The sequence below is a fragment of the Giraffa tippelskirchi genome, chromosome 11, assembly GCF_054371585.1.
Source record: "Giraffa tippelskirchi isolate mGirTip1 chromosome 11, T2T-mGirTip1v1.2.pri, whole genome shotgun sequence".
In the NCBI taxonomy this organism is placed as follows: domain Eukaryota; kingdom Metazoa; phylum Chordata; class Mammalia; order Artiodactyla; family Giraffidae; genus Giraffa; species Giraffa tippelskirchi.
In genome coordinates, this window is record NC_137285.1 from 136,471,637 (window position 1) to 136,487,688 (window position 16,052).

The 16,052-nt window shown below is 44.9% G+C and overlaps 1 protein-coding gene and 1 long non-coding RNA gene across 4 annotated transcripts in view; one reads left to right on the plus strand and one right to left on the minus strand.

The window, feature by feature from the left end:
• The window catches only part of SLC1A2 (solute carrier family 1 member 2), a 150,164-nt gene that overhangs the window by 128,851 nt on the left and 5,261 nt on the right, over positions 1-16,052 (minus strand). The window contains exon 1 of one of the 3 annotated variants that reach the window (XR_014069583.1): positions 6,038-7,063. The exons of the other annotated variants lie outside the window; for them this stretch is intronic. The gene's annotated coding sequence lies outside the window, so the exon portion shown is untranslated. Of the gene's footprint in view, positions 1-6,037; positions 7,064-16,052 lie in introns of those variants that run through there. 3 annotated transcript variants of the gene reach the window in all.
• On the plus strand, positions 6,095-7,974 carry LOC145527230 (uncharacterized). The gene is made up of 2 exons (XR_014069584.1): positions 6,095-6,182; positions 7,758-7,974. It is a non-coding gene; the product is annotated as an uncharacterized LOC145527230 (long non-coding RNA).

Consider the following 16,052-nt stretch of genomic DNA (forward strand, 5'->3'; position numbering starts at 1 on the left):
AACCCAGGGATTGAACCAAAAAAAAACTCTGTCCACGTTGCAGACAGACTCTTTACTACCTGAGCCACCAGGGAATCCCTACAGAGGGTCATCCTTAACACCTAAGCAGAGGGTCAGCCACTCTACATGCATCTGTTAGATCAATGAACAGCACCTATTTTACTGCAGCTTGAGCCAGATGTCCAGGTGATATTCCAGAAGACTCCTCTAACTCCTAAAGCTCTCATGCTGAAGGCAGAAGCCAGCCCAGCCCCTGATATTGCCTCCATCCTGCAGTTAACACAGGAGTCCCTTCCCTGGTCACTTTTAAGCCAGATGGCTGCAGGTGACCCATAGCATCTGCATTCTTTCTTCCAATTCTTTTTGCTACCTTAATGTCGTGAGCAGAGATGGCAAAAGTAATTCCCAAACTGGTATTCACTGCTAAGCCTTTCATCAAATTAATATTTGGTCATCAGGAAGAGGCATTCAGACAAGATGTGAAGGATGTTTCACGAATTTGAACCAAGTCATTGATCACTTTTCCTCCAAGCTTTGAGCATTCTCTACAGTAATCTGTTCAGTTCAGTTCAGTTGCTCAGTCCCGTCCGACCCTTTGCGACCCCATATACTACAGCATGCCAGGCTTCCCTGTCCATCACCAACTCCCGGAGCTTGCTCAAACTCATGTCCATCAAGTCAGTGATGCCATCCAACCATCTCATCCTCTGTAGTTCCCTCCTCCTCCTGTCCTCAATCTTTCCCAGCATCAGGGTCTTTTCTAATGAGTCTGTTCTTTGCATCAGGTGGCCAAAGTATTGGAGTTTCAGCTTCAGCATGAGTCCTTCCAATGAATATTCAAGACTGATTTCTAGTAATCTGTGGCCTCCTCCATACATGAAATATAACCAAATGAAATTATAGGTGTCAATAGAACATGCATCTTAAAATGGCATGCGGATATTAAAAAGACATTTTAAAGGATTCTTTGCCTAAAAATGTTCAAGTTTTTTAAATAGAGGAGAAAATACAGACTCCCTCTATCATCCTGTGCATTTCTTTCACAATTTTCCTCTTCCGTCTCCGAGGTTCTAATCTCGTGGGAATGACTAGAGGAGGTTCCAGACATTTGAGCCCCTTTTATAACCATGATCCAGCATCCACCAGTTCACGTGTGAACTTCCATCCTCAGCAATTTGCAAGTTTACTGCCTTTCTGTCACCAAATCCTGCCCCAGATCTTGAACAAATCCCAACCTTAACCCCAGGAGTCTTGAAAGGTAAACTGCCTTGTACCAGGCCCCCCAGCTGTGATTCTTTCCCCCACGTCCCCTCCTGCAGGCAGTGGGAGCATCCAGCTTTGCCCATGATGTCACAGTGAAGGCTGAGATCCACACTCTGTGCCCAAACGTGCCCTCAGCCAGGTGTGGAGGGGTCAGAGACACAGCTCTGGGTCTCCAAAGCCTCAGCCCACTGCTCAGGCACCAGAGACCTGCCACGATGTCCTGTTCCTGCCTGACTGTTCCTTGTACATTGAACATGCAAATCTGGCCACCTGAACCTGCTGGAGTGAGAGTGCTTTTCAACTACATGCGTGTGCAAATAGCTCGTATAATTCTCCTGATTAAATATTAAAATTCCCTTAACATTAGTCAAAGAAGCATGAACTTTTTGGCCTAGAAAATGACCGAGTGACTCAGCAGAAAAAAACAGGACAGGCCAGGCAGGCAGATCCCTTCCTTTCTACCCTGGAGAGCTCACCCCGTGGCCATACCTTCAATCACCGCTCACCGGCTGGAGGGCCACCATCCCACCGGACAAGAATAGGATGGAATTCCAGGAAAATTCAAACCTGTAGATTCTGACCTAGTTAGTGGAAATGATAAGAGCCAAATGGCCCCAGGGTTTGGAGAGACACAGCTCTGGGTCCCATTTCTGCTGCACAGTTAAACTGCTGGTCATGATGTGGCAGCTGGAGAATAATTATTTTTAAAAAATAGTATTTTTTACATATTTTAACATTTTTAGATTTTAAATAATAGTTTTAAATTTTTTAAAAATAATATTAAAAACTTTCTAATATCTTTTAAAAAAATCTTTTAAAGTTTTTTTTTAAAATGTTACCTTTTTAAAAATCATTAAAAGGTTATCTTTTTTAAAAAAAGCATTATCCCCTTTGGATATTCTCATATCTTCAATAAAGTCTACCCATCCACAACCTCCTTGTGTGTGAGAGGCTCTGGGGGAATTAAAGGACAGGGGAGCTGTGGGAAGTTCGGCTTTGCCACCTCACCTCCCAGCAAGACTGCAGACAGAGCAGCAGCATCCAAGGGACAGTAATGGTCCCAGGGGCCCCAGAAGAGCCAGCAGAGGCCCAAGGTGAAGGGACAAACACAGGTGAAGTGAGCGACACAGCCTCTAAAGCTCACTCACTAGCCGGGAAGAAGACAGGCTTAGAATATGCTTGAGACAGTCTTCAACTTTCACTTCCTTCTTCCTCCCAATCTTTCAAACTCACAGTACTCAGGGTATTATGAGATCTAATGGACCGATTTCTGGTCCAGAAGCCAGTAGCAGAGCAAGGACTAAAACCCAGGTCTCTCCGCTCATTTGGACTGTGGACCTCTGGCTAATGAGGGCGCTGAGCCAAATGTTCTGGAACATTCTGAGTCCATGGTGACAACAACAAGAAACACCTTATTATCCTTATCGTGACACAGAAGCCAATTCAGCATTCCTTGCCAAGGCAAGTTCGCATGCCCTGACCGCTCTCTCTTTTGAAGAGGGGGGAACAGAAATAAGATCCGAGTTTGGCTAAGGAAACACAGCCCAAACTTGAAGTGCTACTCTGGGTGAGTCGTCCAGAGGATATTAAGTTCACAGCACCTCCACACTGAGTTAAGTAAAGCCTGCTGAAATAGATATTTGGGGTCCACTGTTTGTAGGGTAATAAAAGGCAATGCCCCTTCCTCTACCTCAGGGAGATGATGTGAGTTACCTAATCTTAAGAGATCTAAATAAAGGCAGAGTCTTACCCTAAGCAGCAGAAGCTTAGCCTCCTACTCAGCTCCACTGGGCTGTGAAACACGTGAGATGAGAAGAGAGGCCATTCAGAGCCTCCTGGATAAGAAGGAAGGACACTGGCCTGCAGAGGCTGCCCACGGCTGGGCCAACAGCTGAGAGACTCCATTTGTGAGTTTATTGGGTGATCAGCCTGCAAGTTACTTGCAAAATAGAAATTTTCAGCTGCACCTCCTCTTTCTAGCTTGGAAGGAGCAATTCCACCCATGCAGACCTTGAGCATGGCCATACTACTCCCCCTGCTCCCTGATCTCCCGTCCTCCCACGTGGACCCCCTTCATCCTTAAGGAAGTCGAGAGCTGTCCAACAGACTCAGCTCCCCACAGACATCTCCCAGGTCACATAGGAAAGGAAAGCAAGAACTCTGAATGACTTGGTCCTGACACCTTAATTTTGACCTGCCCAGATAATAAAGACAAATAGGATGATTCTTCCTATTTGGTTGTTAGGTAGATGTCACCTTCTTAGACTTGGGGCACAAAATCCAGATGACCACAGCTGGAGGCAGGGAGGTGGCCCGGCTTGGGGTCAGGGTTGGGTCTTGAGACAAGAAGGTTAAGAACAGGAGAAGCAGAGCTGAGGCTCAACGCCTGCATGTAGATGATGCCTTGCAGTTGGACGCAGCTTGTTCAATCATCTATTCCTATGCAGCGTAGAAAGGATACTTAGTTCTTTCCATCTGCAAAAATACAGCTTCAGGCTGGTGGCTGTCACCAGTAAGACCAAAGCATTAGAGGGTTGGAAACTTCAGCCCCTCCTCCCACCCGGACCCTGGGGGGAGGAGAAAGAAGCTGGAGATTGAGTTAGTAACCAATGGCCGGTGATGTCATCAATCATGCCAACACCATGAAACTCCCATAGAAATCTCCAAAGGAAGCTTCTAGAGCTACCAGGATGTAAACACATCAAGGTGTGCCCAGAGAGGGGACCAGACTCCCTTTTCCATACCTTGCCTAGCATCTCTTCCATTGGCTATTCTTGAGTTGTATCCTTTACAATAAACTTGGACCCATAGGGGGCTTCCCTGGTAGCACAGCTGGTAAAGAATCCGCCTGCAACACAGGAGACCCCAGTTCGAGCCCTGGGTCGGGAAGATCCCCTGGAGAAGGGAAAGGCTACCCACTCCAGTATTCTGGCCTGGAGAATTCCATGGACTGTATAGTCCATGGGGTCACAAAGAGTTGGACACGACTGAGCGACTTTCACTTTCTGGAAACATAACTAAACTAAAGTGTTTCCCTGAGTTCTGTGGGTCATTCTAACACATTAGCAAACCTGAGGAGTGGGTAATGGGAACCCCCTGAATGTCCAGCCTGTCAATCAAAATACAACCTGGGCTTTCAACCAGCATCTGCAGTGGGGCAGCCTCGTGGGACTGAGCTCTTAACTTACAGAATCGGATGCTAACTCCCAGGTAGATGGTGTTAGAACTGAATTGAATGGTATGACACCCAGCTGGTATCGGACAGTGTGGTAGAAAGGGCACCACGTGTTTTGAGTCAGGTGTGTTATGAGTAAAAATAGTTCAAGGGTTAAAAGCACAAAAAGAGAAAAACTTTCAAACAAACCATCACTAGTGCAAATACCACCATAAGATCAAAGAAGTCTAGGACCAACTTTCTAATCTTATCACCTATGGTCCTCAAGAAAGAATTGGCAAACACACACCCGTGCGTACGAGTATTGGCAACCTAACTTGCAAAGTAGGGAGATTGACAGATAACCCCACCTAGGTTCAGCAGGCTTAAAGCAACACAGTAAAGGCTATTCCAAGATATAGAAAAACAATCATCATTACACGGTGTCCTCCATGTCCCAGGTTCACATTCTGCCTTAATCCTTTCCAAACCCTATTGGGTGGGTGATATTGTCCCCATTTAACAGATAAATAAACTGAGTCTCAGAGAGGCTAGTTAACTTCCCTGGAGTTTTACTATTAGTAAGCCGTGCAACAGAAAATCCTTCCAACCACTACAACGCTAGTCCCAGAAGCTGTTTTATGCCAAGTATCTCATTATGAAACAGTCTAGGGCACTGCAAGAGATCAGATATTCTCAAGGTTATCATCCTCTTCATGGTCACTGCCACCATGAACAGCAGTATTCCATGTAGGCCTGTTTCTGCGTGGCTTCCCTGCGGGACTGGCCATGTGATTTGCGGGGCTTAGTGCAAAAATTAAAACCCCAGGACTCTGTTATTAAGGATTTAAAGAACGTGACTACAGAGCATTAAACCAAGGACAGGTCCCTTCTGAGCCCTGTGCTACTGCCCATCCCATGCCCGGGAGGTCAGCTCTGCTTTCCTGCGTTTCTATGTTTATAATCAATAAACTCAAATAATCTAAGAACCTCTCGAAGGAGGACTCAGAAATTCTTGCAGTAAAGCTCACCCCCCAGTGATCTTTTTGACTGTTTTCATGTATATATTCTATAAATACCTTATGAGTCTATGACATGAGAAACTCAAAAGTTAATTTTAAATGCCCCCTTGACCAGATGCTAAACTCACAGCTGTGCAGAAGCCTGATTTTCCTGCTGCTTGAAAACTCAGGAGGACCTGCATCTTGCTGACTGGCCTGGCAGCTTAGCTCAAAGGTGGAGAGCAACGTCCTCTTTCAACCAGCATATGGACACAAGGCCCTCCTCCTTCCTCTATGGTCTCCTCCTAAGGGAGTGAGCCCAGCAACAAAAACACAGCACTTTCGCACCTGTTTGAATTCTATTTCCTGCTTCCAGTTGGGTTGGAACACAAGCTGGACTTCTGGGGTGGCTGGTTAGTCATTTGGGAGAGAGGAATATCTGCTTTCACGCTTCCACTCTTGCCATGTTTATTCTGGGGCCTTTCCAGTCCTTTCAAAACGTACTTCTCAATCCCTCGTCTTTTTCCTCTCTCATTACAAACCTTCTCTTCCTCCCCATGATTGACCCTTCAGTTTTAAAAAGTCTGCCAAGAACCCGACCAAACTGGATTGGACCTACCCAGGCTCTGGAACCAGCAAATCTTGTTCGAAGCCCACTGGTGACTTTCAGGGAGAAGCCAGGAGGACTAGGATGACGACCCAGGACCAGACGGTCAATGGTGACGGCTGTCAACTTGTTCTCAACCTCAGTCCTGTTGTCCCAGGTATAGCCTTGTGCTCCAGAGCTCTGGTCTCCAGGTATTTTAACAATCCCAGGTCACTTGGAATATAAACAGTCAAAGCGGTAGGGCTTCCCTTCTCAAAAACCGTGACAACAGCTGGTGCTGGCCTGGGGAGGGAGGTAGTGCCTTCTGGCTCTTGATTCAGGGCAGCAGGAAAACCACCCTTGCCCTGCAGCTGGCCTGCAGGAGGCCCCACAGCGCTCCCTTCTGGGCGAACCGGGTAGATTTTTCTGCTTGCTGAACATTACTTATACGTAGGAATTGTGTGTGGAGATCTGCAGCTTACTATCCTGGAAACCCACTGAGAGTCTTCAGAGGGAGAGCAAAAGCAACGAAAGTAAAAACATGATCCGTGGGTGCTCCAGCTAACAACGACTTCTATGTCAGAGGAGTCTAGAAAACACAGCATCTCTACTTTGATTCTACTTTCAACTCAAAAACAGCAGTCTGACTGCCCCGGCTCTGAATCTAGGAAGAATCTAGCATTCGCTATTAAGGATGATGAGGGTGGTTCCAGCTGAAGACTTTCTCATAAGGCTCAGGAAGGGGTTCCATAAACGGGCCCTTCATCCCATCACAGAATTCTCCCTGAGGATGGAGAAAAGAGCATGCCGAGCGAGCAGAGTTTTTATTTTCTTATCCCACCAGGACACAAAAAACAGCCCTCGACATGTCCGTCCCAGCCCTAGAAAACTCCAGCAAAGAACTTCACTTCAAGAAATATAGGAATATCGCACACTTTTCTTTACATTACTGTTAGGGGAAGCACACTGATTGAAACTGCCCACCCTGGCCAGGCACCGTAGTAACCATTTGCAAGAGTTGTTTTACGACAGGAGGTTTTGGTAAGGAACACGGAACTAATAAGCCTCCACCAACCGGAAGAGTTTGGGAAAGGTCAAAAGGAGATCCCACATGTCCGACCACCTCCCAGAATCCTTCTCTCTGGCATCCATCTTGGCTGAACAAGGCGTGCACCATCAGGAAGAACTCTGAGTCAGAATGATTGGCTAAAGACAACCTGGAAACTAATCCCATCACCATAAAACCCGAGACTGCGAGCCATGTGGCAGAGCAGTTCTCCTGGGTTCCCTTACCCTGCTGCTCTCCGCCCGGGTGCCCTTTCCCAATAAAATCTCTTGCTTTGTCAGTACATGTGTCTCCTCGGACAATTCATTTCCGAGTGTCAGACAAGAGCCCCGTTTCAGGCCCTGGAAGGGGTCCCCCTTCCTGCAACATTACCAGAAAACATATACCAACAGCAAGATGTATTTATTTTTAGACCCAGGGCTCTTCCTTTTCCAACCACAATAGGAAGTCAAAGAAGAGAACTCTATTGGGAATGATTAAATACATTCAGAATCTCTTTAAAAGTTAAAAAGCATCGATATTAACAACGAAGTTGTCAGCTACTGGGACCTTTTTCTAGACCAGTTTCACAAGCAATTGTACTGTTGAGCCCTGGATTTATTCACTGATGTAATTTACACATCATTTTTAACTTAAATCCTTCTTTGAATATCAAATGAATGCTAACTTCTCCTTGTTTTCTTTCAGAAGGAAAGAGGAAAAGGAACAGAAAGACATCACTCAGAGAAAGCCAGAAGTCTTGGGAAAGACAGGGGGAAGACGGGGGAATGGACTCAAAAACTCTTATCTGATTCCATTTTATTGCATTTTAAAATAACAGAAGCTACAGGAGTTTGTAATCTTTCCCAGACAACAGCATGGGAACATAATTGACTATGACAAATACATTTTTGGCTTCACAAGATGAGCTGCTGCCCAATTATTCTTGTAACCTACTTGAACCCTGTCAACCTTTGCAGTGAGAAGACTGGTTATTGACTGCTCGGCAGAGAAGTTCAACTGACCGCCAGGACCTAAAAAGGAGGACTTGTCCTAACAAGCAAAAGAGCAGGGTTTGTTGTTGTTGTTTTTTTTTTCAACTTTGGTGCTTTTCCTCCCTTAAAACCATCCTCTCTATGCCCTTGCATGTCTCCTTCCCAAATCGGACAATTCAGTTACACCAACATGCATTGTGATAATGATAAGTTGGGGCACAAAGAAATGAATGTAGTCCTCATCCTTAGAGAGATCTCAGGATTGTGATGGCTCAGACAGACAAGAAAACAGTCGGCACACTCCTGTGATAATGAAGCTCTGTAGTAAATGTGATGGGGACCAAGTTCCTGGAAAAGGCCCAGCCCAAATGTCATCTCTCTAGAGAAGACTTCCCTACATCCCCAGGCTGCGGTGGGTGAATATTCAATTAATAAATGTGTATTGAGTGCACAGCGTTAGGATCCTGGGAGATGCCATGATGAACCAGCCATCAGAGTGCTTACATTCTGGTGATGGAGGTAGACAGACATAAGAAGATAAATAAAATTGTAACTGATGCTATGAAGAAGGGAGAAAAGGAGGAATGATGTAGGACTGAGAATGGGAGACCTACTTTCCATGGCGGGATGAGAGAAGAGCTCTCTGGGAAACGCTGCTCCAGCTAAGCACTAAAGGATGTTTCCGCTAAGAGGGTGACGGCCAAGTGGAGAATGGGGGTATGTGGAGGGTAGGAAGTGGTCCAGACAAAGGGAATGGGCCCTAAGGTGGGCAAGACTGGAGGGTGTTTGAGGAAATGAAAGTTAGGAGATTGGGGAGCTTCCACTGGAGAGATGACTTACCTGGGCTAGCATAAAGCATGACCACGGAGAGAAAAGGCCAGACTTAGGTACATTTTGGAGATGGAACTGAGAAAGCTTGTAGGTTGGGACTGATGGAAGAGAAAAAAACAGGGCCAATACTTACCTTTCTAGCTTTGACTCTCTAGAGAAACTTGGGAAGGAGTAGGGGTGAGTCTGCAGGGAAAATAACCAACAGTTCCACTGTCGGTCATTTTGAGATGTGTGTGCATTGCCCAAATGGAGATGTCCATTAGGGTGAAGGATATAGGAAACTGGAGCTTGGAGGAAAGGTCTGAGATAGAAACACACACTTGGTAGTTATCAGTATACATGTGGTATGCAAGTGCCCAAGAAGGGATTCAAAGAGAATGCAGAGCCAAGAGAATGGGGATCGAGAATGAGTCCGAGGAAGTTTTAGGAGCTACACAAGAGCACAAATGAAGGATTAGGAAGGAAAATAGAAGAGATCCAGCTAGGGAGACTTAGAAAGGCTATGGACAGTGAAACAAAAAAGTAAATAACAATCACTACTAAAATATATCCGACTCCAGCCAGCTGCCCCCTCTGTCACTCAAAGGGTCATCAGGGCCTAGCAGTCTAGCACCCTGGTCTAGCACCAGGGTCTGCATGGGTCTAGCAGTCTAGGCATGTGAGCTTTTCCTCGCCCTCTGCTGTGAGCTCTTCCCTGCATCGTGGGATGAAGCAGGAAGACTGCAGGAAGCTCTGACCAAGTACTCAGAGCGCTGCCCTGCCCCTCCTGCAGGAACCTCCAGACCAAGTGATGAATTGCCCTCTGGTTCTACTCCTTTTCTTCATCAGCTTCTCCCACAAAGGGTACTCAAGACCTCAGCATCACTTAGCCAACCTTTTGAGCACGCTTACCTCACACCCATCCTGACACTAAAGCAAGTAAACCAAAATGTAGCCCTGCTCTCGCATCCTCCCCTTGATGACCACTCTTGAAAAAACAAATTACATTCACTTTCTCTCCAGCCATTCCCAGCTCACAATAACATGCCAACAGTAGCCATTATCTTGCTGACTCTAGCTCTGCTCAGCAACTGCCTTGAAAATGATCCCTTTTCAGGACTTACATTATTTGATGTCACTGTAGCATGAAGCAGTGTCAGCCACTCCAGGACCCTTAATTCTCTCCTGATTCCCCTCCTTACTTCTCAACATCCTAAGTACCCTAAAGCACTTGTGTCCATCTAGACACATGAGATGTGACAGTTGGACTATAAAGAAAGCTGAGCGCCGAAGAGTTGATGCTTTTGAACTGTGGTGTTGGAGAAGACTCTTGAGAGTCCCTCGGACTGCAAGGAGATCCAACCAGTTCACCCTAAAGGAAATCAGTCCTGAATACTCATTGGAAGGACTGACGCTGAAGCTGAAACTCCAATACTTTGGCCACCTGATGCGAAGAACTGACTCATTTGAAAAGACCCTGATGCTGGGAAAGATTGAAGGCAGGAAGAGAAGGGGACAACAGAGGATGAGATGGTTGGATGGCATCACCGACTCAATGGAACTGAGTTTGAGTAAACTCCAGGAGTTGGTGATGGACAGGGAGGCCTGGCGTGCTGCAGTCCATGGGGTCACAGAGAGTCGGACACGACTGAGCGACTGAGCTGAACTGAGGCACATGAGCGCTCCCTAGGATTCTTTCCTCAGCTCACTGCACGTGCTTGGTCACTGAGTCCTTCTAAATATCCTTGGAATCTGGCAATGCGTATGTATCTCTATAACCTAATATAGGCCAGTCTTTTCCACCCAGATGTCATCTTCTAACCGATCTCAGTGGTCCTGCCTCATTCTCTTCTTCCAACTCATATTTCACTCAAAATTGTTATAATAATTATAATAACAAAGACTTGGAGATGACCTAAATATCTATCAATCAAGGACTGCTTAAATCAATTATTATATAACCACACAGTGGACAGCGGGCTATTACCAGATATACAGATTATATATATATTATATATATATCACATGGATATATAATTAGAGGTATGAAGTGAAAAGTAAGTTGAAGAAACCTGGATAGGATAACGCAATTTGTATATTAAGAATTGGATGTTTACATTGATGTGGGTCTCAAAAGACAGACCCAAAAAAGTGAGTATTTTTGGAGAACAGGATTGGGCTGAGAGACAAATTTTTGTGTCTTTATGCTACTCTGTAGTGTTAGAAGTTTGGGGTTTTTTTATTTGTTTTTTAATAAGGCCACATTTTTCATTATGGGAAAAGAGCCACCGACCCAGAGGACAAAAAGTTTTCCTTTTAACTGTTTAACATAATCTATTTGACAGTGGACAGTGAATTCTTCACACCCCTTTATTCAGCTGATATAGTCCATGTGCAAAATGTAGTTTCTAAATATAGATTGAAAACAATCAGTGTTGCCTTACGCATTTGCTGGAAACATACACAATATCTATCTGCCATTGTAAACAAGAGATGTATAACTCTTAGAAACAGATAAGGAAAGGAAGCTTTCAATGTTGGTTGCTTTACCTTCTGTTACTCTATAATTGAGCCATTTGAATTGAGTTGTCATGCTAATAAAAACACAAACACATTGATAACCAATGTCCTAGTCTCAAAGCAGACCAGGTCTCACCTGCTGTGAGAAAACAAGTGGAAATACCCACAGAGGTATAATTTGCAAGGCCTTGGATTACATACAAAAGTGCTCTTTCGTCTCTGAACACATCTGAATATTTACCAAGGGAACAGAGCAGAGAAAAGTCAACATACAAGCACTTTGGGCCAGAGGTTGACAGAATGCATGACTTCTTGAATCAACAGAACAAGGCAGTGGATATTCCAGAAAGGGATGACCCAGTTCACTGCCTCCCCTTTCCCAAGGCAAGGACTCCATGAGAAACAACACTAGCAGGAGTATAGAAACAGCTGCTGTGAATGCTGGAAATATCAGTAACAGCTAGACTCTGGTTCCTGGGATATTTATCTGTTGATCTTTCTGGCCCCTTCCATTCACTAGAACTGGTTTCCCTTTCTTGGGCATCAATTTGAGATAACCAGCCTCCTGTCGGACCAGATACCTTTGGAAGGTCTGAGTGATGCGAAGGGTTAGGTCCTCCGTCTTTGGGGGCTGTGTGGGTCACAACTATAACCGAGGCAGTGATGCCTGCTAATTCTCCCCAGCCTTGCCCACCAGAATCCACCTGCCTCCCTGTCGCCCAACGGCACCCTCCTTTTAAGGGACAGTATTTTATTACAGATGACAGTTTTGTGGAGCCTGGATATTCAGATGGAAAGCAACGGAGCCTCTCTCAAACATTTGAATTTGGAGCTAACCGTGGATGCTGTGGTGAGTTCCTCTGACCTCCATGCCCTCAGCTTCAGGACTGAGGCATTTATCCCCCCAGCTGCTGGGATGCTGATAAGTGACAACACTTACCAACTCTATTCCTGTCTAAGGCCTTGCTGTGTCTTCACCCAGGGCCAGGCCCACTGCCGAGCACAACCCAATCCAGGGGCGGACTGATGTGGTGGTAGAGGTCTCCTTCCTGTCCACGCAGGACCTTTCTGCACCAGGACCTCCTGAAGAATGGGACAGGCACTTTGTCGGACTATTTCAGCTTCTCCCTCTGCTCACGCTTGCTCCCTTCTCTCTTCCACAAGGATTTATTCTGAGAGGTTCCCTCAATAAATTTCCTGCACACAAGTCTCCATCCCAAAGTATTTTCCAGGAGAGAACAGCAACAGGTCCTCAACCTCAAGGTATTAATGTCTTGAAAAGACTCCAAATTTGAATCTTCTCAGACTAAGAGAGAAATGCCTGCAAGTGATTAGTTCTTCATTGAAATGTTAGCAATTAATCAGGATGGAAAAATCAATGATCCCTGCATTGCTTCTACGCTATGATGGTTTTACTAATGTCTGCTGATTGATGACTTTGAATCCCAGGAAAACACTAGGGGAACAGATTCAGTCTATAATTTCATTACACTCTATTCTCTTCTTAGAAATTAGTCCAATATTTACTTTTGACACTTTTGAGACCCTATGTTGCATTGAAGTATAAAAAGTAACAGCTGAACCCATCACCCAGAAATCATCATTCCCTTTAGCATGTCTAAGTGTTGTCAGTTGATATTCATCCATTTCACTTCTAGACATATTAACCCAATTTTGCTTTGTTCACATGGCCTTTGGTCTACTTCTCTAACAAAGCTGGTTATCAGATCATAGCCGTCCTTTTACATGGAAGACTGAGATTAAAAACAAGAGCTTCCCAGATCACTCAGTGATAAAGAATTCGCCTGCCAGTGCAGGAGATGTGGGAGACAAGGGTTTGATACCCAGGTTGGGAAGATCCCCTGGCAGAAGAAATGGCAATCCATTCCAGTATTCTTTACTGGAAAATTCCATGGGCAGAAGAGCCTAGCAGGCTACAATCCATGGGGTTGCAAACAGTCAAACATGACTGAGCAACTAAATACAAGACATAAAAACAAAACTATAATTTGGTCTACAAACAAAAATACAATTTTGCCTGATACCTAATTGAGAAGAATGCTTTTCTTCTTTTATCTGGTTTCTTTTACCTTATCTTCCTTCGTGCACTGTAATCGCTTCTTCTATTTGAAATTCTCTAGATTAACGTCTACAAGCTCAGGCCCAACCATCATTCTCAGCCGCCTAACCTTATTCCCACTTTGTTTCAATGGCAGTATTTTCTTCTGAATGTCACACCTCCATTCAAAGATAAGTTCACTTCTTTTTGTCACCATTGCTGTCCTTCTTGTGCATTGCCTCTTAAATTCTTGACTATCTCTTCTTGCAAGGACACTTGGCTATCTTGCTTCCTTTGATCAAAATGATTAGAGCAAAACCAAACAAATGAACAAAGGACTATAGCCATGTGGTCATGCCTTGTACTGTTTCAAAGCTTGTGAAATTTTAAAGAAATGTGAATTAATTGCAAAATGTGGATACTATGGAACACAGTAGAAGTAGATGACAAAAATCAGGTACCCAATTACAGCGTAAAAGCAAAATATCTCTGTTTCCCCATCTGCAAAATGAGCATAATATTTAATAAGAGTTTTTCAAGGACTTAATGAAATCATATATGTATAGTCACATAGACTTGGAATTCCAAATTCAAACAAATGGTCCTATTTGTATTTGTTTATGGTGATATCTATAAACAGGGCTTCCCAAGTGGTGCTAGTGGTAAGCCAATGCAGAAGATGCAAGAGACAAGGGTTCGATCCCTGTGTTGAGACTATTCCTTGGTGAAAGGAATGGCAACCCTCTCCAGTATTCTTGTCTGGAAAATTCCATGGGCAGAAGAGCCTGGTGGGCTACAGTCGAAGGGGTCGCAAAAGAGTTGGACATGACTGAGCACATACACACATATAAGAATCATCTCACAAATACCAAAAAAATATATTTGGTGGAGACATTTTTTAATCAAAAGAGAATGGGATGCTGTGGGAATTGAGATTCCCTAAGGACCAAAGGGAGTCAAACAGCCAGTCTGGACAAAGTACTGACATTTACTGCCACCTACTGGACAATCAGCAAACTGTGCCACTCTTAAAAATGCACAGAAATACATTCTCTGAGGGTCTTCCCAGGTGGCTCAGTGGTGGTAAAAGAAGACTCCTGCCAATGCAGCGAGACACAGGTTCGATCCCTGGATCAGGAAGATCCCCTGGAGGAGGGCATGGCAACCCACTGTAGTATTTTTGCCTGGAGAACCCCACAGACAGAGGAGCACGGCAGGCTACACCCCATAGGGTCGCAAAGAGCTGGACACGACCGATTGACCGAACACACACACTCTCTGAATGATTCTTCCTCAATTTAAAAGGCATCCCCAGTCATCACTGTCTGCATGTGTTCCAAAACAAAAAAAAAGAAACAAACAAACCAAGGACATCAGCCACACTCCTAAAGAGATAAGAAAAGTAGCTGTTTTAGGAAATGGGTAAGTGAAGTCACAGCCCTAACCAGCCATGCTTAAAAATCACATAAGAAAGAATAAATTCCAGGGCCTGCTAAATGCTCCACTACATTTTCCACTAAGAAGTGAATTCTCAAGACTCGATATTCCAAAGGATTGAACCCTTGTGGCCGTGCACTGGGCTGTCTCAAAGCACTGCATCTGATAAGACAAAGCCATTGGTGTCCAGACAGCCTATAATTACAAAGGAACTCTTCATTAAGAACAAAGTTAAAGGAAATAAGAAGAAGAGAGTGTTTTGAAGGGGTTAACAAGAAAAAGTAGCCACAACTGCTAGACACTGGCATACCCTGAGAACAGGGAATCCAAGCTCTCATTCTCTCAGTGGCTGCCTTAGAGGGCTAAGGGGTCAAGCAGGTAACATGAGCAACTGGTCTCAGAAAAGACTGTGTCCAACCTGGAAAGCACATGCCCTGTCTCAGGGGACAGCCACTCTTCATCCCCAGCTGACTCTTCCCACCCTCCACCCCTGTGGGACCAAGCAGTGTAGCCTAGTGGTTAGAGTCATGGGTTCCAGAGCCAGGCTGTCGGGGTTTAAAACCTGGCTTTGCCACTCACTAGCTGTAAAACCAACAGCAAGTTGCTTAATCTTTCTATGCCTCAGTTTTCACACCTGCAAAATGGGGATAATAATAGTCCTTTTGAATCACATTGTTGTGGGGATTAAATCAATTAATACATGCAAAGTGCTTAAACAACTGTAGGGCTGTTAAGCATTTCAATAAATGATACCAAGACAAAGGGCTGGTCCTTCATTATCAGATTTCCCAACATTTGGGAGAAACCAGAATCAACATTGTTTTTTTTAGGTGAAACATTGTTAAGTCTAAGCAAACTATTCAAAGGTTTTCAGAACCCTGTGTGACCCAAAACATGTATGTCTGTGGGCCACCTACGGTCCACAGGCATCCGATACCCTGAATCTGCTGCTATGGGAAGAGCAGAGCTTGGGAGGCAGACAGGCCTCCACTCCACTTTCACCTTGGCCAACATCTCCGGGATCCTTCAAGCACAGGGTCTGGGAAGCCGGGATGGCAGGGGCACGTGATGGGAAGGTCCATGCCAGATTACAAAGACCGAGTGACAGATGGCACTCCTGACGAAATGTAACAGAAGAAAGTCCTCTTGGTTTAAATGAAGCCTCTAATATACAGGCTGTAT